The following is a 25,747-nucleotide window of genomic DNA, read 5'->3' on the forward strand; positions in this document are numbered from 1 at the left end:
AAACAATGTAAAAATAAAAATGCAATGGGTCGGACTGCATCAGTTTTTTATTTATTTTCTGCATTGAGAGAGCAAACAAGACTGGACTGCTCCCTTCTAAGTACCTTCACCCACAGTTGGCAATGAAGAGAAGAAATGTGACGTGGTGAAGAGGGTGTGAAGTTCACAAAAACCACAATTTTGTTTCCCCTTGGTTTCCCAATCTTCCACACTCGCCTCCAATCAGTCTAGCCAGGGTTTGAATCCCGACCCAGCTATAAAATGTCATCCTGGTGTTTCACAGGTAGGGCAATTCATCAATGTGTGTGCTCTCCTTCAGATGGCAGTTTGCTCCTTTGAGAAAAGTAGGTGAGCTATCGCAGACTCCCTGAACAAATTCCTACCCTGACCAGCAGAGGACATTGCACCAGCGGCACATCCACGCTTCCAGCAATGATGCAAACCAGCAGCTCCCATGAAATGATGATGGCTGAGCCTCAAGAGGAAAAGCGGTCAAATAGGGAGTGGAAACAGCCCAACATGTCATCAAAATGGGAAATTCAAATCCTCACTTTCAGGAATCCGCCACGTCTGTGTACACTGAGTTTGAAAGTTAAAGAATACGTGGATGAGGGAAGCGCAGTGGAAGTTGTGTATCCAAACTTTCAAGAAGCCGAAGAACTAACCGGATGTGTGATCGAAACCAGCACCACAAGGTGGTATCCGGTATTGGAAATCATCGTTTTCTTATTTAAAAAGTTTAAACAATTTCTGAGTTGGAGTAAATCTGAGTAAGAAAATGTTTAAGTTCATTTATTTTAAGCAGAGGTTCATCCCAAAGCACCCAACGCAGCTTTGCAGGGAAGGAAAAGAGATTTTTGAAAGCTCCAAATATAAGCAGCAAGATTGTCTGACAAAGGTGATGGAAGCTGACTTTGAAGAAGATGGAAGATGCCATAAGATATGACAAGATCAGCTTCCATTCCCTTTGAGGAATGCCATTATATCGTTACCACAAATCTTGTCATGACATCCTGAAAAGGGATTCTTCTTTTACTTACATATGTGGAATGTCGCCACATGTAAACATGTAACGTCGCTTCTTCTTCTTCCCAGTTCCTCCGAGGATGCGCCTAAGTTGAAAAAGATTGAAAAGTCAATTTATTGTACATTCCCTGAGGTAGATATATCCAAAATCAAGTTTTCAAAAGTACAGATGGGGGGTGAATGAATTTATTTACTTCACACGCTTCCACGGCGTGGTTTTCTTCTTCCTCTGTGGTGAATCGTGCGGTGGACCCTCCATGAAAACCGCGTTTTCATAACTTCGTCCACGTGACGGGTTCGCGCACTTCGCTTGAGAATCAGGAGACTTGTTCTTGTTTGTTTTCCTGGTAAAATAACATCCACAAGTTGTTGCAAGTTTGTTATACCAAATAACATAAATACATTCTCAATTTCAACAAATCTTTTCTTTTCACAACTGACGCTGCAATGTCCCCAACACAACACGCCACAGAATATAAAACATGATCAGGAAAAGGAGTAAAATGTACAAAAGTAATTTGGTCGAGACGAGTGAATGCGCTTTCGATGTCGGGGATGTACCTGTACCTCCTCCTCCTTCACAGCCACAACTCAGTCCTCCCCTCCTCACGCTCATAAAAGCAAAAGGGCATTCCACACTTCGATTATAACACATTTCTTCATAACCTCCTCGAAAGAGCAGAATATTTAACGCTTTTCCCTTCCTCTATCATGCTGTCATGGATTTCACATAAAGCATGTTCAAAAAACAGCTCTTACATGTCATGGGCCACCACAGTCACCTGTCCAACTGATAATCCCGCGAGATACGCGGAAACCCCGTGGAGTTGGGTTTTATGGTCCTTGTTCGAGTTTTTTTTAGACAAAATAGTCGGAAATAATAGTATTGACCCACATAAGGTCCACGGTAAAAGCCCTGCTTGAGGGAATGCCAGTTATTTGGGCGGTGTATAGACGACAGAGCCCTGCCTGGTTCGCTGAGGCTGATACGGACCGTGATCTTCATATGGCTTGGGATACATATCAGCCCCAATCTTTGGATATTTGATGATCCTTTTAATGGTCACTTTGCTCATTTTTAAAACATCATTGTCTGAGACACCATTGTTTGTCTGATTCATCATTCATCATTGTCTGAGACATCATTCATCATTGATCATGAGACATGAGACATGAGACATCATCATTCATCATGAGACATTCATCATTGTATGAGACACCATTGTTTAAAACATCATTGTCTGAGAGGGTCTGTGGGGGGTTTGAGTGATTGTAGCTCGTGATCCAGGTGAGCTTCAGGACCCACGGTCCTACTTTTATGATTATTATACAAGCAGGGACAGGTAGAAAAGATATGCAACAATAAATGACCAAAAAACAATTATCTTCTTCCTGATGTACATATAGTGGGTGGCGGTAATATGGACCCTCGGGGAATATGGACCCCACTGAATTTCCCATGATGCACTGCATCAACCCTCGTCTCCATATCACGGGATAAACAAGTATGGCCGACCAGCAAGTGACCAACTGCAGTTGATTCAAACTCTTTAATGATGGTAAGTGCAAACTTCCAAAAGTTTTCATCTCAAATTTTACAATTCATAAGCATGCAGTACTGTGTATGTACATGTAGTCACTAGCTTGTTTGATGAGTGGTGTCCCTGGCTGAGTACACGTGAGAGCTGTCTACAGCACCACTGTGTGTAGAAAACTCCATCCCAGCCCATATGTACTGGGCATGCTGACATGATCGAGAGGCATGGTGTGGGGAATATGGACCCTTTGGTAGTGTCTAATATGGACCCATGTCCATATTCCCCACGGTCAATGTCCATATTCCCCACACAGGAAGCTTATCGAATAAGTCCACAAAACAGCATGTTCACTGTCAAAATTTGAATCAAATAAATTTTTCTGCACCGAAATATGTGACTAAGCAAAACTAGGCATGGTCCAAGTAGCCGTCAAGTATCGGCTGTTTGTTAACAGCCGATAACATGTATACTTGATTCTGTATAAAAATCCGACAGTGACTATGCACTGTCGGAGATTTAACTCGCCCCGAAAACGCGTAATCATCACATCCTCTCCTTCTAAAAGACGTTTGATCGTGGAACATCAAGAACAAGAGAGAAGGGCATTGAAGAAAGGGCCAACACGCGAGAAGCAGAATCCTATATCCCCAACTAATTTGAAAGCGAAAAAAGGCAACAGACCACGAACAAAGCGCGGTCCTCCAGTTCGAAAGCAGGTTACCAAGTCTGCCAAGCAACACAGAAAAGGTCCTGAAAACTGCATGAGTAATGTCTCCTGCATATATTGCTATGAGTTATTTGTTGATCCACCTGAATTTTCTTGGATCCAATGCAGTGAATGCAAGCAATGGGCCCACGAAAACGAAACTGACAATGAGGGTACAGGTGCTTTCGTCTGTGACGAGTGTCGCTAAGGTTGTTGTTCACTGAAAATTCCGAAAGTCACATGTGTCCCAGGGAACATTTGTCTAAAATAAACTAGACTTACCACATTGAGGTAATATGGACCCGAGGTCCATATTACCCCATAGGGGGCGTCCATATTCCCCACGTTGTTTGGAATATGGACACTGATGGCATATTTTTATTTGTCCCCTCAATCATATGTCTTTGATTTTATTCAACCCAAACTGCACGGGGATGTAGTCTGTCTGGTTGTCTAAATAAACCATTATTTGGAAATATTCCTTATCTATTTGTATAGTCTCTATCGGGACTTTGGCTTAGGGGGTCCATATTACCCCCACCTACCCTATATACAGTCACGTGAAAAAGTAAGTACACCCCATGTAAAGTTTTGACTTTTTCAACATATTTCAACATACAGCTATTTGATCTTCATTTCAACAATATTGAGAGATAAAGGTGATATAATATAACAAATATCATGAAACATTTACATTTTGTAGTCCATTGTATAATTTAAATAAACATAAATGCAAATTTCACATGTGGAAAAAGTAAGTACACCCTTGGCTCTAATAGGTGGTATTGCCCCCTTTGGCAGAAACAACCTCAATTAGGCGTTTCTTATAACTGTCTACCAGTCTCTGACATCGACGAGGAGAACTTTTTGCCCTCTCCTCCATGCAGAATTCTTTCAGCTGTGCAATGTTTGAGGGGTTTCTTGCATGCACAGCTCGTTTCAAATCCCCGCACAACATCTCAATGGGATTTAGATCCGGGCTTTGACTTGACCATTCCAGAACCCTCCATTTCTTTCTTTTCAGCCATTCCTTGGTGTATTTACTGGTATGTTTAGGGTCATTGTCATGTTGCAAGGTCCACCTTCGGTTGAGCTTCAACTTTCCGACAGATGGCCTCACATTATCCTCAAGCACCCTCTGGTACAATGAAGAATTCATAGTGGATTCTATGATGGTGAGCTGCCCAGGCCCTGATGCAGCAAAGCTGCCCCAAACCATTATATTTCCACCACCATGCTTTACAGTTGGTATCAGGTTCTTGTGGTCAAATGCTGTCTTTGGTTTTCGCCAAACATGTCTTCTGGTACTGTGGCCAAATAGCTCCACCTTTGACTCATCTGTCCAGAGCACATTGTTCCAGAAGTGCTGGTCTTTGCCAGGGTGTTCATTGGCAAACGTTAGTCTTGCCTTGATGTTCTTTCTGGACAGCAAAGGTTTCCTCCTGGCACACCTCCCATGTAGATCAAATTTGTGCAGCCTCTTTCTAATGGTAGACTCGTACACTTTGACATCAACCGTGGCAAACGCTACCTGTAGGTCCCGTGATGACATTCTGGGGTTCTTGGAGACTTCTTTCAGCATCTTGCGGTCTGCTCTCGGGCTGAACTTGCTCGGGCGGTCTGGCCTGATCAAGTTGGCAGTTGTTTGGATCTTCTACACTTGAAGATGATCTTCCGGACAGTCGATTGATTGATTTCAAATTATTTGGAGATGTTTTAAAATCCCTTCCCAGACTGGTAGGCATCTATAACCTTCTTTCTGAAGGCCTCAGAGAGCTCTTTTGATCTAGCCATGGTGACGCCGCACACTTCAACAACAAAGAGCAAACCAAACGAAATGTCTGAGGTTTAAATAAGACAGGTTCCTCCAAGATCCTTTCCAACGATGTTCTAATCATTTGCACCTGAGCTGGTGCACCTGATTCTAATTTTAGGTATTTGAAGTAGTGATAAATGTAGGGGTGTACTTACTTTTTCCACATGCGAAATTTGCATTTATGTTTATTTAAATTATACAATGGACTACAAAATGTAAATGTTTCATGATATTTGTTATATTATATCACCTTTATCTATCAATATTGTTGAAATGAAGATCAAATAGCCGTATGTTGAAATATGTTGTAAAAGTCAAAACTTTACATGGGGTGTACTTACTTTTTCACGTGACTGTATATATATACATATGATAAACTCGCTCTTCATACAAAACACCCGCATGACCCTTTATATCTGGATCAAGATTCCCACCCCAGGTAAACAACTCGATGGAGGCACGTCAAAGAAATCCCACAGCGGTGAAACCTCCAATCGATAATATAGAAAATAATTATGGATCAAAATGTGATCGAAACACGACAAGATTCACATTAGTTTCCTCAAAGGAATACCATTTCTATTGCGAGCACAATGAATGTCATGACGTCCTGAAAGGTGATTCTCTTACTTACACGGAATGTGAAACGTCCGCACAACGCTCCTTGTTGTTGTCTCTTCCGAAGATGTGTCTAAGTTGAAAGAGATTGAAAAGTCAATTTATTGTACATTCCCTGAGGTAGATATATCCAAAATCAAGTTTTCAAAAGTGCAGATGGGGGTGAATGAAATTATTTACTTCACACGCTTCCAAAGGGTGTTTTTCTCCTTCTTTGGTGAATCGTGTGGAGGTGAGGAGTTCACATCAACGTCTTCGATTGATGATGACGGAAACATCTCTGATTCCCTGAAAAAGAACATTTTCTTTCATCCACAGCTTAATACAGGTGTGCTCGACCGGAAAACATGAACACATTCTCCATTTGAACAAATCTTTTCTTTCATTTAGACACCATAATGACACATAAAACCAGGTAAAATAAAACTATAACGGCACTCGGTAGAGCGCATACCTCCATATCCGGATTCGGACCTTCACCAAAATATCATCAATTCGTCCTTCACAGCACCAACCTGTCCAACATGTTTCGTCTGACTTGTTCTAACTCCCTCACTCTCTTCAATCCCACTCTTCCCTCCAGGTCTTTGAAACACCTGTTCACCCCCATCTCTTATCTTCCCCAATCCAAAACCTTGATCTTTTCTACCCCCATTAATTCACCCCAGATCCACTTTTTGAAATACCGACTTCTTTCCTGGAAGTTCTAGCAGTGTCCATGTGTTTTACACCTCTCCCACCTGAGTTATGGTTAAACTCGACATTAAAAGATTAAATTCATTTGATGATGAGAAACAAAACCGTGTGAGGCACGTTACCTTCGTTGCATTCTCTTTCGTAATCGAAAAATAACAGGTGCTTCAGGAAAACCGTCCAATACCTGCTCACGTTCAAAGAACGAGTAACGTAACCAGCTGTTTGTTGCATTAAAGCCGATTATTGTGACGTCATACATCATGTGGGATTATTGCTAGGTTACCAGTTTTAAGTTGAACCAAACCTGATTATTGTGTCGTCACATCTCCGTTGTTACCACGTGGTGCATTGTCGTCAAGGAAGACTCCATCGTACAGTACATCAACAATAACGTTGTTAAAGTAAAAACCACAACATAATTTACTGCATTCGCAACATAATTATCTCTTCCCTTTCACATCATAATTATCATAAAAAGGGGCGTACCTGTGCAGAAAAATTCCTGTCAATCAGACCAACGGTTGCAGAGAAAAGCAAGGCACTCGGTGGAGGGCATACCTCCACAGGTGAACAGTTTACGTTTTGTATCCACTGATAGGCCGGATCTGGATTCGGACATGAACCAAAATCTATTGTTCTTGTCACCGAACCAACACGTCCACCAAGTTTATTCATAACTCGTCCATAACTTATTTTGACATCATGTTATACGAGAGAAATACCCCTGCTACGCACAGGTGGGAGGCCAGAGGCAAACAGGCGATGCAGATACGGTGAATGCTAAACCATGAAATCAATAAATTCCACATTCCTGTAGCACCTTCATTCGCACGTCAGACATGGACAGCAAGTTCGTGAAGGACTTCCATGAAAAACGTACCTGTTCGCAAACAAACGGGCACGTTCACGTAGAGAAACATCGATCGTGGGTCCGTGGCGAATCTGGATATGGCGATGGGAAAATATCAGAAATTGAGTCTTTTTTTGTTTTAAACGATTCATATAAACATTCGTTGAATCATATCACACGCGAATCATCAAAATCTAAACAGTATCTTGAGAATTTCAATAAAAGCCACATCACTGTTCATATCGGTAAATATTATTTCATCGTGTTTCAAATAGTCATCGATACACAATGATCGTGATGATCGTGATCGTGAATCGTGATCGATAATAGTGTTCACATCCGCCATGTCATATGTACTCCCGATACGTGTACGAAATTCCCGATACGTGTAACTGTACCAAATCAACAGTGAAAAGGCTTTTGAGCCGACAGTTGTTACGGCCTTGGCAAGATCGATGGAGACAGCGATCTGTTAGATCTGATCCTCCTTCATGCCGAAGTGCAGATCCTCCTTCACGCCACATCCGATCAATGCAGCTGTGCAGCGATCGGTGCAACCGTTTGTGCGAAACACAGTACAGCGATCGGTGCAGCCGTTTGTGCAGCGATCGGTGCAGTCGTTTGTGCGGCACACGGTGCAGTGATCGGTGCAGTCGTTTGTGCGGCACACAGTGCAGCGATCGGTGCAGCCGTTTGTGCGGCAATGGGTGCAGCGATCGGTGCAGCCGTTTGTGCGGCACACAGTGCAGCGACCGGTGCAGCCGTTTGTGCGGCACACGGTGCAGCGATCGGTGCAGCCGTTTGTGCGGCACACGGTGCAGCCGTTTGTGCGGCACACGGTGCATCGATCGGTGCAGTCGTTTGTGCGGCAATGGGTGCAGCGATCGGTGCAGACGTTTGTGCGGCACACGGTGCAGCCGTTTGTGCGGCACACGGTGCAGCCGTTTGTGCGGCACACGGTGCAGCCGTTTGTGCGGGACACGGTGCAGCGATCGGTGCAACCGTTTGTGCGGCACACGGTGCAGCGATCGGTGCAGTCGTTTGTGCGGCACACGGTGCAGCGATCGGTGCAAACGTGGGCTGCCACACTGCCACATCCTGCTGATACTTGCTCCCGCATGACGTTTCCGCATGGCGGATGTTTATAAAAATCATTTAAAAGAAAAAAAGGCTTCAATTTCCCATATTTAGCCTTTTCATTTGGGCCTCCCAATTGAAGCCCCGCCCATAGGGTGGGTACCGTTGCTCGACGTAAGAAGACGTCGCAATGAACGTCATGCAAACGCGAATGTTATGCGGGCGTCCAAACCTGAGAATGCTGGAGACTAAAGCTGAAATTGGGAAAACTAAATAGCCTATTTTACTCCTGGGAATCCCAGGATTATACACCCAAAATATCTTTGCGAACGTTTCAGCAGTTTTTACGGTACCCTCGAACAGACAGACAGACAGACAGACAGACATTTGGTGAAATATAGTAAGATATCTGTTTTCACCCGATCTCTCAATGGTGAAGAATCCACCTTCGGTGTCGGAAGTAAACAAACAAACAGACAGACAAATGAAAAATCACTCAAAGAGCGACACTTGGTAAAAGAGAACAAAGTAGAATGGCGCTCGGAAAAGCATCCTTTTGACTTCACAAATAGTTAGTGGTTGAATTATGTGATCTGATATGCAAATCTTCTTCAAATTAAGTTAATCGGTTGAAAATTGACTGAAATTGCTGAAATTGGGAAAACTAAATAGCCTATTTTACTCCTGAAGATCCCAGCATTATCCACCCAAAATATCGTTGCAATCGGTTCAGCAGTTTTTACGGCACCTTCGAACGGACAGACAGACGACAGACAGACATTTAGACAGACGAAAGACAGACGTGGCCTGTCACACAGACGGACGGACATTTGGTTAATTACATTAAGAATTTACCTTTCCATTTGGGCCTCCCATTTGAAGCCCCCGACTACATAGGGTGGGTGCCGTTGCTAGTTTTACAAATTTGACCGATGTTGACATTTTGGCGGATGTTGACCTTTTGGCCTATGTTAACCTTTTGGCCTATGTTGATCAAAAAAATAGTTGGTGGTTGGTTTCAGTTGGCGGACATGAAAATCCTATTCAGATTTCAAGTCAATCGGATGAAAATTGAGGATTTTAGAAATTTGAAAAAAGTTGTTGACCTTTCTCTCTGCAAAAAGAGCTCCTCACTCTCTGCAGACCTGGACAAAATCACAGACTGGGCAAACAAGTGGAACATGTCTTTCAATCCTGACAAATCTCACTCTTACGATGTCTCTCTGAAAAGACCGACTGGACAACCCTCCCATCCACTTTCTGAATAATCCTCTCCAAGAAGTTCTGTCACTCAAGCTTTTGGGTCTCACTATCTGCCATGATCTTTCCTGGGAAAACCACATTTCAAATTTGGCCTCCAAAGCCAGTCGCCGACTGGGCATCCTCCGTCGTGCGAAATCCTTCCTTAGCACACCTGCGCTCCTCACCACATATAAGGCTTTCATCCGCAGCTCAATGGAATACTGCTCTCCCCTCTGGGCTGGTGCTCCTGCCTCACACCTAGTTCGTCTTCACGCTGTTGAAACCAAAGCGTTCAGACTCATTGGAATCTCCCGCAATGAAGCTTACTCCAAGGGCCTTTCACTCACTCACCGCAGGCAGGTTGGTGGTCTTTCCATCTTCTACTGACTTCTCTCTGGCCTTGCCCCCCCCAGCTCTCTCTGGTCTCTGTCCCCCAAATATTCCTACAGGTCGCACAAGATCTGCCTGCAACCCTCTTATGGTTAAACTGCCAAAATCAAGACTCTTTGCTCACCTTCACTCCTCTTTTCTCCCGCCTCTGGAACAAACTCCCTCACTCTCTTCAATCCCACTTCACCCTCCAGGTCTATAAAACAGCTGTTCACCACCATCTCTTATCTTCCCCCATCCAAAACCTTGATCTTTTCTACCCCCGCTAATTTCACCCCAAATCCACTTTTTTGAAATACCAACTTCTGTCCTGGAAGCCCTTGGTGTCCTTGTGTTTTATATTTCTCCAACCCCCCCACCCCCCCTTCCCATGCCTCCTCCCCCCAAGCCCTCTCCCTCCCACACATCCATGCTCTCAAATGTTGTGTTTGTGTGCTTCCCCTTCTCTCCCATCTTGTCTTCCGCTCCCTCTTTTTATATATTTTGTTTGTCTGTTTGATTTGTTTGTGAAATAAATGTCAGCTCTTTCACGAGCCTCGATTCTGTATACAAAAAAAAAAAAAAAAAAAATTCGTCCCGGTGAACTGCATGTTGTGTTCTGGGCACTGCCTGCATTGGGAAAATATGTGGAGGGGAGTAGAATTGATTAGGCTTGAGCAGAAGCTGGGCTCTAAGCAGATGGTTGTATCTGCTTTTATTTCAACACAATGGAAAGGGAACTAATCTTTACATTTAATAAGAAATAACTGACTAATGCAGGCTACATGTTGTCGTGTAATTCACTTGAGGGATGTCCTTCATTGCAAATCCATAACACTTCCCCCTCCTCTCACCCAGACTCGTCCCAAGTCGTCCACACAGGAGCGGCTGGGGGAGCTGGCACTCATTTAACATTACCATTAGTGTGACACGAAGATGTAATTCCCCTAACATTTTAAACTCTAACCCCAATGTGTGCGACTATTTAAACTAATACGTATGTCCCGCCGAATGCGTTGACAAACTACAGTACAGATTCACACCCACAACCTTATACTGTTCGCGTATTGCCGAAATTTTGAAACAAAACACATATCCAGTGAGCAACATTTTTACTTTTACACACGACACGATTTATTTACAAAAACTAAGACCCAGGACCTGGACTCAAGGAATAAAGAATGGAGGACTTGTTGCTGGAGTCATCTTGTGGCTTCTTGCCTTGGTCGGCTTCCTAACAAAACCAGCTGGCCCTGACCGGTATACAGGCCATGTCAAGATCATAAGGCCATCTAATTTTCGCCTTTCCACACATGGGTCATTTTATTTTGTGAACAGGGCCACTGACACGTGGTCCAAAGGTGTGGCATCAATGCCACCCAACAGGTAGGCCATCCAGCAAGATGATGGGGGCAGCGAGGAGCTGCAACAGCAGGAAGGTGTGGCCACAGGGCGAGTGGTCCATAATGTGATGGATGGCAGCAAGACGCTGCGACAGCAAGGTGAGACCTCATGATGGTCCTGGGGCGGGGAGGAAGACAAAGCGCAAGGAGCACAAGGAAAGGGCACTGTGGCACATGCAAATGGAACGGGTGAGAGGAATGCCGGCAGAGTGAACTCGAGCCTGGCCCTAACCTTACGTACCCCCACCGTCTACTACACTACCCTAGCCCTCCTTGTATTTACAATTCGTCTCGACGTCTTGTCTCCCACGTCCCCTCTTTATTGCCAAATTCGTCCCCAACTCCCCCCAGGTTCTCCCAGGAAGGAAAGACGGAATGAACACAATGTTTTGCACCCACGTCATGATGCATCTCACCCATCAAACTTCGAGCCCCGTGGTGCAAAATGTTTCCCCTTGTGGATGGTTGTAGGTGGTACGAAGGGGTCTTCACAAATTCTAACTACACAAACATCATTTACACATTTAACCTCCCCGGGGTCGTACCCTGCCAATCGGCCTTATTTAAACGATGTGGTTCTAAGAACCCGAATTCCCATTGCCCACACAGTAGTGCCCCCTCCTCCCCCCTCCTCCCCCGAATTTGGGTCTCACCCCACGACTTTTCTATCTGTGCCCTTGTACAATTTCAGGGCTGGGTCGTGTGGCTTAACCTGGCAGGTCTACCTGCCTACGACCCCTCGTCCACCGGAGCTGCCTCCCAGGCTTGCCTACTCCTCGCCCTTACCTATTTGGGGAAGGCCCTCATTGGCACTTAGCACCCGATGCCCACCTTGGCATTTGGCACCCGAGTAATCTCCCTGGATTCTCGGGCCCCACTCACACACGAACCTAACTGGCTTCCTGAGCCTACCTACAGCCTTACCTGGCCGACGAGCTCCCAGTGCCCGGGGTGCCTCGGTCAACCATCTCTCCCAACCAAACCACACGCCCAGCCATTCTACTGCCTCCTGCATCTCACAAAACACTACATTCTACAATCAGCACCACAGGTGTCAATATCCATTTCAATTTACCTGCACCCTCGATCTAACTTTAAACAACCCCCCCCCCCCCCCCCCCGCGGGCGTCCGTTTCCACTAGAGCGACCATCCCCCCCCAGTAGGGTGACCATCTTTATGGGAGCGACCATCCCCCCCAATAGGGTGACCATCTCCACTAGAGCGACCATCCACTCCCCCCCCCCCCCCCCCCCCCAGAAGGGTGACCATTCCCACTAGAGCGACCATCTCCCATCTCCCCCCCACCCCCCAGTAAGGTGACCATCTCCATGAGAGCGGCCATTCACCCCCCACCCCCCCCCCCCCAGTAGGGTGTTGTTGATACTGTTTGTGGTGAAATTGTCATCTAATTTACGACCCTGGTGTTATTCTACGCATTGCCACTACGCGACTCCCACGCGGCTCCTCTAAAAGAGACTGCCGTTCAGCGCAGAAGGTAGTTCTGTGCTATGTAACCCGAGAGCACCTCTGGGCTTCCGGAGAATGGTAAGGATTCTGCATTGTGTGCTGCATGCTCACTTGACGAGATATCAACTGTATGCACCTGTATGTGCCTGCAGTAACACTAATACTATGATTGCTGGTTCTCTCTTTCGATGCTGTCTGAGATCGATCATGATTAAACTCTACTCTGAGACAATGTTGTATCTCTGATGATTACAACAATTAATCGTGATCCTCTCCTGACATCGTTCTGAATCGAGATGATGCCCACGCTCCTGCGACTACCCCTCCTCAGGGAAGAACGTCAAGCGGAGGACCCGCCGAGCCAGCTCTAGCCACGGAGCGCCAACTACCATCGCTACCAGTCTGCCACGAAGAGACCGGATGCATTGGAACCCCTCAAGCATTTCGTTCAGAAACTACGTCGTCTGAGCACGTGATGGTCACCGAGGTCCGAACGCCGGAGCAGTTGTGACGAACTCCGGCAAGACGCCTGGAAAACGATGCTACTGGGAAACGTCCTGCAGCTGAAACCCCCTCGGGTCAATGGACGTGCTCGGAGCCAAAGGTTCGAGTCTGGCTGTGACTGCCTTGGTTGCGGGAAACGCGAACGGCTACTTATGCGAGAATCCTCCTGGATTTTTTTTGTTGTTGTTGTTGTTGTTGTATACAAGATCGAGGCTCGTGAAAGAGTGAACATTAATCACACAGAAAAACAAACCGACACATAAAACATATAACATCGGGAGCGGTAGACAAGATGGGGAGAGAGGGGGAAGGACACAAACACAACATTTGAGAGCAGGGACCGAGAGACATGGAGACATCGAGAGATCTGAGAGAGGGCGAGGGCTTTGGGGGGGGGCATGGGAAGGGGGGGGGGTGGGAGTCTTCCAGGAAAGAAGTTGGAATTTCAAACAAGGTGGATCTGGGGTGAATTAGCGGGGGTAGAAAAGATCAAGGTTTTGGATGGGCGAAAATAAGAGATGGTGGTGAAAAGCTGTTTTAAAGACCTGGAGGGAGGAGTGGGATTGAAGGGAGTGAGGGAGTTTGTTCCAGAGGCGGGAGAAAAGAGGAATGAAAGAGTGAAGGTGAGCAGAGAGCCGAGATTTCGGCAGTTTAACCATCAGAGGGTTGCTGGCAGATCTTGTGCGACCTGTAGGAATATTTAGGGGACAGAGCACAGAGAGAGCTGGGGGTGCAAGGCCGGAGAGGAGTCGGTAGAAGCCAGAAAGACCACCTTCCTGCCTGCGGTGAGTGAGTGAAAGGCCCTCAGAGATAGCTTCATCGCGGGAGATTCCAATAATTCTGAAAGCTTTGGTTTCAACAGCGTGAAGCCGAGCTAGGTGTGAGGTAGGAGCACCGGCCCATAGGGGAGAACAGTATTCCATTGAGCTGCGGATGAAAGCCTTGTATGTGGTGAGCAGCTCAGGTGTGCCGAGGAAGGATTTCGCATGACGGAGGATGCCCAGTCAGCGACTGGCTTTGGAGGCCAGCTTGGAAATGTGGTTTTCCCAAGAAAGATCATGGCAGATAGTGAGACCCAAAAGCTTGAGCGACAGAACTTCTTGGAGAGGATTGTTGAGAAAGTAGATGGGAGGGTTGTCCAGTCGATCTTTTCGGAGAGACATCGTAAGAGTGTGAGATTTGTCAGGATTGAAAGACATGTTCGACTTGTTTGCCCAGTCTGTGATTTTGTCCAGGTCTGCAGAGAGTGAGGAGGCTGCAGACTGCCGATCTGAAGGAAGAGGAATGGAGCGGCAGAGAGTGGAGTCATCAGCAAAGAGATAGGGAGGATTTTCAAGAGAGTCAGAGAGATCATTGATGAAGACCAGAAAAAGCACAGGGCCCAGAACACTGCCTTGGGGAACTCCAGCCTGAACAGGAAGAGGAGATGAGAGAAACCCATTCAGGGTCACACGTTGACGACGACTAGAGAGGAAATCCGCCAGCCATGCGTGGAGATTTCCATGGATACCAAAGGAGGAGAGTTTGGTGAGCAGAGCGGGGTGCCAGACCGTATCGAAGGCACGTGATATGTCAAGGGAGACAGCTCTAATTTCCTGTTTGGCATTGGAGAGGATGGGCAAGGAGGGAGATTTGGAGGGGAGGGGCAAGGGGGGAGTTTAGGAGGGGAGGGGCAAGGGGGGAGTTTAGAAAGTGGATGATTAATGAAAGATGAACATTAATAACAAATTGGGTTTATTGTGATTTTCAAGTTAGCGATCCGTTTAAGAACGATGGAGGAGGGGTGGAATGAATGAGAATTTAGAGCATGTAGTGAGAAAGAATTATAAGAGATTGAATATTTTTTTGAAATGGAATGAGTTGAAGAGGAAATTGAAAGGAGCCTTTTAAATCGGAAGAAAAACAGCGTGTTGTAATAAACCACAGAAATACAACACTGCAGGGGAAAGTTTAAACATATTTAAACAGAACCGTGAAGAACAGTCTTGTATTCACAAAAATACCAACAGGGAGAAGGAGCCTTGAGGGACAACCATGAGTCACTTGAACAGGGCAAAAGGTGGAAGGCAAGGCGATAATGGGGGCGGGCGGGACAGCGCATGTGGACAGAGGCGCACGATGGGACAAAAGCACACGAGGAGAAAGGGAAATGTTTTTTTGGGGGGAGGGGATGGGGGTTACAACGTTAGACAAAGAGTAGATGTTCGGGAAGTTTGGGGGAGAAGGGAAAATCAAAAATCCTCGCAAAAACAGCGAAGGAAGGAACAAACTTTGATGGGGGAAGCCTGAGGCAAGGCCGCACACGCGCGGCAAACATGAACGATTAATTTATGAAAGATAAACACCGAGAAACTTCCAAGGGGCACACTATAGGTTCACACACCGAAAGATAAATACAGTTTCGACAAAACGTAATTGTGAACAGTGACTTAACTTTGAAAACGTGGAGACCGGGTAGAGCTTCGAAAATCCATGACGTCGTCTCCAAGATCTCCCTTGACAATCAGTCATTCCAAAGTCATGTGGGCTTTATTTCAGTAACTCGCAAAGGTGCCTGGCGTTACTGGGCAATGCAGTCGCTTCGCTGATGGGAATATTAAGAGATGGGCAAGAGACAGGAGGGAGATGGGGGCGTGGAGAGAGGAGGGGAGGAAAGGGGAAAGGGGGGAGGGGATAGGCAGTGAGAGGAGGGGCAGGGGAGAGGGAGTGAGAATAGGGGTTGGGGGTGGGAGTGAGAATAGGGGGAGGGGTTGGGCAGTGAGAGGAGGGGGAGGGGAGAGGGAGTGAGAATCGGGGGAGGGGAGAGGGAGTAAGAATAGTGGGAGGGGAGAGGGAGTGAGAATAGGGGGAGGGGAGAGGGGGTAAGAATAGGGGGAGGGGATGGGCAGTGAGAATAGGGCGAGAGGATGGGCAGTGGGGGGAGGGGAGAGGGAATGAGAATAGTGGGAGGGGTTGGGCAGTGAGGGGAGGGGAGAGGGAGTGAGAATAGGGGGAGCGATGGGCAGTGAGGGGAGGGGAGAGGGAATGAGAACAGGGGGAGGGGAGAGGGAGTGAGAATAAGGGTAGGGGAGAGGGAGTGAGAATAAGGGTAGGGGATGGGCAGTGAGAATAGGGGGAGAGGATGGGCAGTGGGGGGAGGGGAGAGGAATGAGAATAGGGGGAGGGGTTTGGCAGTGAGGGGAGGGGAGAGTGAGTGAGAATAGGGGGAGTGAGGGGAGGGGAGAGGGAATGAGAATATGGGGAGGGGAAGGGCAGTGAGATGAGGGGGAGGGGAGAGGGCGTGAGACATGTAAATTAATTGTCACCATCTGGTGTAGTGATGATGTTGAGCTGTGTTTAGTTTTCATCTTGTCTAAAATACATGCCCACATCTTTATTCACAGTTTCACAAAGAGGTCCGAATTCTCCAGAATCTCTCTCATCAGAACATCGGTGAGTTCATGGCACTCATTATATAACAGCTGAGAAAGGACATTCACGTCGTTTTTATTACATTCGTCATGAGCTGCTAATTGTTTGCACCAAATCACAACACCTCTGCAGCTGGTGTTATTACCTAGAAAAAGATATCATCATCTTTGTCCGAAATATAACCTCCACCAATAAAACTAATCCACACTTGTGAAAGAGCTCCATTGGAAGTTTAAATGCTGATCTCATGACTTGTTTCTACAATTTTACCTTCTGTCCACAGTGCGACTTATCGACTATGGAGAAAATGACATGGTCTTTTACATTGTCCTTGAGTTCGCAGCGAAAGGTTCGTTTTCATCTCGTGATTGACGACATATTGAAGTCCACAAAAATGGAGAAAAAAACATTATGTTGCAGTCTTTCCAACATTTTCCTGTCTCATTTACAGTGATTCTTTAACTTCTCAATGTTTATTTTGTTGTATTTTTACCTCCGGCACCGAAGCTGGATGGAGGTTATGTTTGGATGGATGGATGCAAAAAGCGATATATAACATAGTTAAACAAGAACGGCACTCTTCGACGTCACGACATCGACTGATATGCCTCCGCCCACATTATTACATCATCATAATACTTTTATCAAATTTGATTTAAATCCATTCAGCTGTGCTCCAGTTAGCACATTTTTACCTGACATGACAACTGACCTTTGACGTATTGACCCCAAAATTTAATCATTTAATGTTTACATCATTATACATACCTGTACCAAGTTTTAATTTAAAGCCCTTCAGCTGTTCACAAGTTCTCACATTTTTACCTGACAAGACCTGTGACCTTTGGCCTTTGACCTCGGCACCCCCAAAATCTAATCGGTTAATCTTTACATCATTATACATACCTGTACCAGGTTTGAATTAGATCAGTTCAGCCATTCTCGAGTTATAGACCTATCACAGACTTTGACCTTTGACCTCTCGACCCCAAATTCTAATCAGTTAATCTTTACAACATTATACACTACCGGTCAAAAGTTTTAGAACATCTCAATTTTTCCAGTTTATATTGAAATTTATGCAGTTTAATGTCTCAATGTTCTCTGAAATTACGCATAGAACAAATAAACAATTGGAGATAAAAAAGAAATCATAGAATCATTTTGTTTCACAAAATTTAATTTAAATTTTTGACTCAGCAAAGTAGCCACCTTTTGCAGGTAAAACCACCGAACACACTCGTGGCATTCTTTCTGCAATGGAAATCAAATATTGTTCGGGAAGTTCTTCCCATCACTGTTGCAGAAGTTCCCACAAATGTGTTGCACTTGTAAGTTGCTTTGCTTTCACCTTCTGTCCAGTTCATCCCAAACCAGGTCGATGGGGTTTAAGTTTGGAGACTGTGCTGGCCATTCCATGATTTGAAGCCTACTGTCTTGTTCTTTTCCTCGAAGTTAGTTTTGACATAGCCTGGAGGTGTGTTTAGGGTCATTATCTTGCTGTAGCATGAACCCATGACCAACTCGGCGTATACAACAACAACAACATGCATTTTAAAGGCCATTTTCCCTGCAAAAGCGGGGGTTAGCCTTGCTGTCCCCATGACAATCTTCTCCATTTTGCCCTATTTTCTGCATCTCTCCTTGTTAACTCCCTTGCGCGCATTTCTTCTTCCACCATCTTTAGCCAAGTCTTTCTCGGTCTTCCCCGTCCTCTGCATCCTCCTACATTCATTTCCATCACTCTTCTCAACCAGTCACTTTCATCCTTCCTCAACACATGACCAAACCATCTCAACCTGTTCCTCTTCACAGCATCAATCACAGGCTCTATTCCCATCATCTTTCGCAATTCATCATTTGTCTTCCTCTCTCTCAACGATACTCCACACATCCACCGAACCATTCGCATTTCCACCCTTTCCAACCTTCGTTGCTGCTCTACGTTCATTACCCATGTCTCGCTCCCATAAATCATAACACTTCTCACACATGCAGCATACACCTTTCCCTTCAGCTTCAACGACACTCCCCTCATCATCAGCACGCCACTCAATTCCCGAAACTTCTTCCATGCACATCTCACTCGAGCAACCGTTGCCGAGTCGGATCCACCTTCTCCATTCAGCATGTCTCCGAGGTAGCAAAATGTTTTCACACCTTCCAGCTTCACGCCGTCTCCAAGATCCAACTCAACATTTCCTCCATCTGCAGCTCCCTCTGTGCACACCTTACATTTGAATGTAGCTGCCACACTGGTTAATGACCCTCTCAGACCACTACATTTTTGATGAACCCACTCAGCGCACATTGTACATTGAATGGAGTTCACTCCGACAGCCTTCCTACACACAGCACAGGGCCACTTCCCAGTTCTTTCCACCTCACCACATGCTTTACCACTTGCCATAACCTTCGTCTTTCCGATATTCACCTTCAGACCTTTTGTCTCCATACATTCCTTCCACGTGTTCATCTTTTCCATCAGTCCATCCATACTTTCCGCAATCAACACTAGATCATCTGCATACAACAACTCCCACGGTAAACCCTCCTTTACGTTCTGAGCCAGCACCTCCATCACAGCTACAAATAGTAGTGGACTTATTACCGACCCCTGATGCACTCCCACCTTCACCTCAATACCAGAGGGTATTGCATGGTGCTGCAAAATGCTGTGGTAGCCCTTTTTGTTCAGGGTGCCAGTCATTCTGTGCAAATCGCCGACTGGATCCAGCAAAAGAGCCCCAGACCATCACGCTTCCTCCTCCATGTTTGACAGTTGGTGTCACACACTGAGGAACCATCCTTTCGCCTCCTCGACAACGAACAAAACCCCTGCGTGATGAACCAAAGATTTCAAATTTTGATTCATTGGTCCAGAAATCCTTCTTCCAGTCTTCAGTAGTCCACTGGCGGTGTTTCATGGCCCAGGCAAGCCTCTTTTTCTTATTTTGCCATCTTAGCAATGGCTTTCTTACTGCCACTTGACCTGTCAAACCTGCAGCTCAACGTCTTCTCTTCACAGTTGAAACTGAGACTTCCTTACTTCGACCAGTGTTAAGCTGTGCTTGAAGCTGTTGTCCTGTGAGCTGCCTATCACGCAAGCTGTTGACTCTCAAAAACTTGTCTTCTGATTCTGTTGTGGCTTTGGGTCTGCCAGACCTCTTCCTGTCAGAGTTTCCTCCAGTTTACAATATACGACTTTCTGTAGTGCAATATTGTCCAAATAATGCTTCAGAGGGTGTAATAACAGTCTGTTGCAATACTGCTTTTATACAGACAGGGGGTTTGTAATGAAGTAATCAGCAGAGGTTGGGACACCTGTAGGAATTGTTTGCATCAACTTTCAAGGTTTAATTTACTTACATTGCTGCAGAACAGTTGTAAGTTGTTAACCCATTACTTGTTCCCTGACGAAGGCCTTTTTTTACAATATAACTGTGCAATTTACATTATTTTCCCGTTTTTGCAAACCTAAACTTTTTTTTTTTTTTACCTCGAGCAGTTTTCTGTTTCCCTTTGTACCATTTCAGGTTATTCACTGGACATTAAACTGCGTAAATTTCAATAAAAACAGGAAAAATTGAGGCGTTCTAAAACTTTTGCCCGGTGGTATACATACCCATACCAAGTTTGAATGAGATCACTTCAGCCATTCTCGAGTTATAAACATATTACAGACTTTGACCTTTGACCTCTTGACCCCAAATTCTAATCAGTTAATCTTTACAACATTATACATACCCGCACCAAGTTTGAATTTCATCACTTCAGCCGTTCTCAAGTTATAGACCTATTACAGATTTGACCTTTGACCCCAAAATCTAATACGTTCATCTTTACATCATTATATATGCCTGTACCAAGTTTGCATGAGATCACGTCAGCCGTTCTCAAGTTATAAACCTATTACAGACTTTGACCTCTTGACCTCAGAATCGAATCAATTAATCTTTACATTATTCCACATAATTGTACCAAATTTGGTCAGAATCCCATCACTGGTTCACAAATTGTTGCGGTAACAGTATTTTTACCTAACATGACCTCTGACCATTGACCTCGTCACCCCAAATCTATTCTGTTTATCTTTACCTAATTATACATACCTGTGCCAAGTTTGACTAAGATCCCTTTAGCCGTTCTCAAGTTATCGCGGGAACAAAAACCTATAACGGACGGACGGACAGCCGGACGGACAACCTGAAAACATAATGAAGTCGCCAGAGGCATAAAAGGTTGCGGACGAGTTATGACAAAACTTGGTGGAAGAGTTGGTGAGGTGACAAGAAGAAGCCGATTCGATTTTGGTTCAGGTCCGAATCCAGATCCGGCCTATCAGTGGGATAGAAACCATCAACTGTTGAGCCTGGCGGAGGAGGAATGCGCTCTTCCGAGTGCCGTTCTAGTTCGTTATTTTTCCTTCCATACCCATTCCTTATCTGTCTGTTTGTGAACGGGATATCTCAAAATGTTGTGTGCGGATTCGGACTAAACTTTGTGAACAGGTTGTGCGAGGTTTGTGTGGTATATTATTACCACACACTTCCTTCCCCCATTCCTCTTATCTTCCCCCATCCAAAACCTTGATCTTTTCTACCCCCGTTAATCCACACCACATCCACTTTTTTGAAATTCCGACTTCTTTCCTGGAAGTCCAAGCAGTGTCCATGTGTTTATACCTCTCCCATCACCCCCCCCCCCCCACTTCCCGTGCCTCCTCCCCCAAAGCCCTCTCCCTCCCACAGATCTCCCGATGTCCCTGTTCTCTACTGTTGTACTTGTGTGCTTCCCTCTCTCTCCCCATCTTGTCTCCCGCTCCCTTTATTGTATGTTTTGTGTGTCCGTTTGTTTGTTTCTGAAAAACACACTTTGCACTTTCATCTCTTACTGTGTAGGTATCCTCATATTTATCTCTGTACAACACGTGTGTTTCATACGTTTCACCTCCAGGTTCTCTGTGTGAGCTATTGGATGAGCCAGAAGGGGTGACGGACAGCATGGCAAGATCCATCATTAAACAGGTGAGGTAACATGAAACAGGTGAACACAAGGTCGAACTGTCTGGGTTCGATTATTATTTAACCAACGAGAAACTTTCAGACTGGTTCTTCGTGGGCACGATGTTGCATCAAGGAACCTGGTGTCCCCCAGGAGGAACCTTAAGTTTAGGATCCATCTGCGAGCATTAGCTGATGGATGTTTAATCTCACATGGTCTCTGGATTCTTGGCCAAATTGCAAATTCCTGCCCTCGTTTGTCGAGGGGAATTGTACCAACAGCGTCGACACGAATCAGTTATGATGTTCAAATTTGGGATCGAATCCGTGTTGCATTACACACAACCGAAGTACAACTGTGGTGACGTGATGCCAGCTCTCCCATCTGTTCGCATTCACCTATGGATGTTAAAGATTGCACAACACCTTTCAAAAAGAGTCGAACATTGAGACCCTGAACAAACTCTCCATTCCTGCCCTAAAGGAAGGGGAGGAACACTGCATGAGTGCTGTTACTTTAGCCTCAGCAAGTACGCAACCACCACCCATGTGCTACCTGTGAGAAAGCACAATATGGGATTTGATGTGGTACACCTGCTCCACTCTTTTCCTTCCACACCCATCAGGATCTCAAACTTTTAGCGGAAGATTTTGTGAATGATAAATTGTGCAATGAGTTGAATGAGTTGTTTGTTGTTTATCAATGAGCTGTTTTCTGACACTTTTATTCATTCTTTCACTCAGGCTGTCGATGCATTGTCTTACCTTCATGAGAAAAAGATCTGTCACGCTGATATCAAGGTAATCTCGTGAGTTGATCATCACTGTTACTCGTACCAGGTAGACCGACCAAAAGACCCACCGATCATCCGTCCATGTACTATTGTGTCCGTGATATTTGAAAAACCGTTGAACATTTAGCTTTCATATTGGAAATATCTATTCCTCATGACGTCATCTCAACCTTATTTTATCACGAGCTGTGATTGCTCGAGTTCTGTTGCCATGGCAACCATCTCGGTAATTTGGCTTATGTACGATATCTGCGATGTTCTTCTTACCTTGTTTCTTTTTAAAGTGTGTGTGTATGTGTGTGTGTGTGTGTGTGTGTGTGTGTGTGTGTGTGTGTGTGTGTGTGTGTGTGTGTGTGTGTGTGTGTGTGTGTACCACCCAAAAGGTAGGACACCTGGAGTATCAGCTCTTCTCCTTTCCCTTCTCTTCTCTCTTTTCTCTCTCCCTTGTTCTTTCATACCCTCTGCCTCCTGGAGACTTTTTTTGCTGAAAAGTTCGAAAAAGTTACGGCCAGACTTGACTCTACCTCAACTGATGGACCCAGGTGGCTTAAACACCTGTGTTCTCATAGGCCTATCCAAAAGGTGCAGAACTAGATCCTCTCAACTAAAGGCCAGTTATTTTACTCCCAATTATTAGCAACATCATTGAATCCATCATCTTTCATTTTCTTAAATGTCCTGATCTATGACCATTGCTTTGGATGATATCCGAGCCACTCAACTCCGGAGTAGCTGCTGCTGCTCTCTCAACAACGGAAGGCTATCTGAATCTTAAGCAATAGGCCATTGCAGTATCTCTGGACATACATTGGGGATTCGACAAAGTTCAGCTCTCTGCTCTGTTAACCGAGATTTTTGTTTGTGGAATACAAGGCCACCTTCTTTTTCGTCTCCTTCCACCCTCCACTCATGCACTCGGCACATGACTCCCAACAGAATCCTTATCTTCCCTCTCAATGGAGGCTGGAGTGCCTTAATCAAGCATCTTCGGGCCATCCCATTTGTTCATAACAAACATGAAAGACCAAAGCAATGCCTTGAAAACGCCTCTTTTCCTCTTGACAGATGACTCCACATTTTCTGCACAATGCCACATCTCACAGGCAGCAACAGCAGTTTCCCTCTCAGCTGACCAGAAAAATATCAGATGATGCTCTAACACTTGGAACTTGTTTTTGAATCCAAGCACATCTCACGTTCTCATCCTGTATCTCGGGAAAGATCAAAATAACCACCGATCTATTTCCACAATGAACCACTGTTCGAGGTTCAGTCTCTCAAACCTCTGGGTCTCATGCTCAGCTAGACCTTTCCAGGGCACACCATGTATGAAAAGTGGCCTCCAAAGATAGCTGGAGTCAGAGATTCCTCGGTTGTCTCAAGTCCTTCCTTGGGAAATCTGAAGTTCTCAAAGGGCACAAGCCCTTTGTCCGTATCCCTTAGTACTACCTTGCCTTGCAAGCTGGTGCCCCTGTTTCATGCCTTTCTTTCCTGAATGCCGACGAATTGAAAGATCTCAATTTCATTGTCATCTCCAATAAAGGGGCTGAAGCACATCCTGCTCTTTCAGATTAGTTTTCTGCTACTCCTCCACATATTGTTCCCCCTCTCTCTTTCATAAAGCCATACCTCCCCAATCATTCCAGGGTGCATTAATTTTTCCAGCTACTCCCTCACTGTTGAAATCCCAAAATTCAGGGGCTGCACATTACTCACCTCTGCTTCTTAGATCTGCTCTTCTCCACCTGTGGAACCTCCTTCCTCGATACAAAAAAGCTGGATGTGTATACTTTACCTGGTTTTGGGAAAGCAATTGGTAAAATAATATTGGTCCATCTCCTTCAAATTCCCTGTTTTCTTTCCTGCAATCCCCTGTGGTGTCCATCTTGCTTATCCCATGTACCCCACCCTAGCCCTCTCCCTTCCACAGATCTCCTGATGTCCCAGTTCCCTACTGTTTCTGCGCTTCCCTCTCTCTCCCCCTGTTGTCTCCCGCTCTCTTTATTATATGTTCTATGTGTTAGTTCTCATGCGAGCCAAGGCTAAGTATACAAAACAAACAAACAAGGCTGTTGTCCCAGGTTATAACCATGATATATCACAGCGCCTTCAGAAAGTGTTCACACACCTTGCTTTTTTCACACTTTGTTGTGTTACAGCCTGAATTAAAAATGCATTAAACTGATAATTTTTTTGTCACTGATTGACACATAAGACCCTATAATGACAAAATGTGATTTTACTTTTAGAAATTTTCGCAAACTAATTAAAAATGAAAAGCTGAAATGTCTTGAGTCAATAAGTATTCAACCCCTTTGCTATGACACTCCAAATTGAGCTCAGGTGCATCCAATTTCCTTTGATCATCCTTGAGATGTCCCCACAACTTGATTAGAGTCCAGCTATGGGCAATTCAATTGACTGGACATGATTTAGAAAGAAACACATCTTTCTATAGAAGGTCCCACAGTTGGCAGTGCATGTCAGAGTCGAAACCCGACCATGAAATCCAAGGAACTGTCCGTAGAACCCCGAGATAGAACTATGAGGAGACATACATCTGAGGAAGGGTATAAAACAATTTCTAGTGTGTTGAAAACTCCCAACACGTCCCCGGTAAACGTTACAAGACTTAACTACCGACAAGCGCGTTCAACATTGAGAGCACAGTCGTATAACTCTGTAACTCACGAAATACGTCACAAGTTGGCGGATGCAGCGTAAACCAAAAATGACCGAGAATGGATTCTAAGTCCGACTGTACCCAGTGCCGTCAATAAACACGGCACTTACTGTACCCTGGGAGCCCCAAAGTAGCCAATTGGCACACGCGGAAGATTTTGGCCAATCCACGAGGAAAAAATTCCCTTCTTATTTCCAAAATACCTCGGTATAGGAGTTGGTGCGTTTTCAAAATTAATGAAGGCCAAACATCCAGTTACTTTTCAATCAAACTCTCTCCTCACTCTCTGCAGACCTGGACAAAATCACAGACTGGGCAAACAAGTGGAACATGTCTTTCAATCCTGACAAATCTCACACTCTTACGATGTCTCTCCGAAAAGACCGACTGGACAAACCTCCCATCCACTTTCTGAATAATCCTCTCCAAGAAGTTCTGTCACTCAAGCTTTTGGGTCTCACTATCTGCCATGATCTTTCCTGGGAAAACCACATTTCAAATCTGGCCTGCAAAGCCAGTCGCCGACTGGGCATTCTCCGTCGT

The sequence above is a fragment of the Myxine glutinosa genome, chromosome 6 (genome assembly GCF_964187855.1).
Source record: "Myxine glutinosa chromosome 6, kmMyxGlut1.1, whole genome shotgun sequence".
Lineage (NCBI taxonomy): Eukaryota > Metazoa > Chordata > Myxini > Myxiniformes > Myxinidae > Myxine > Myxine glutinosa.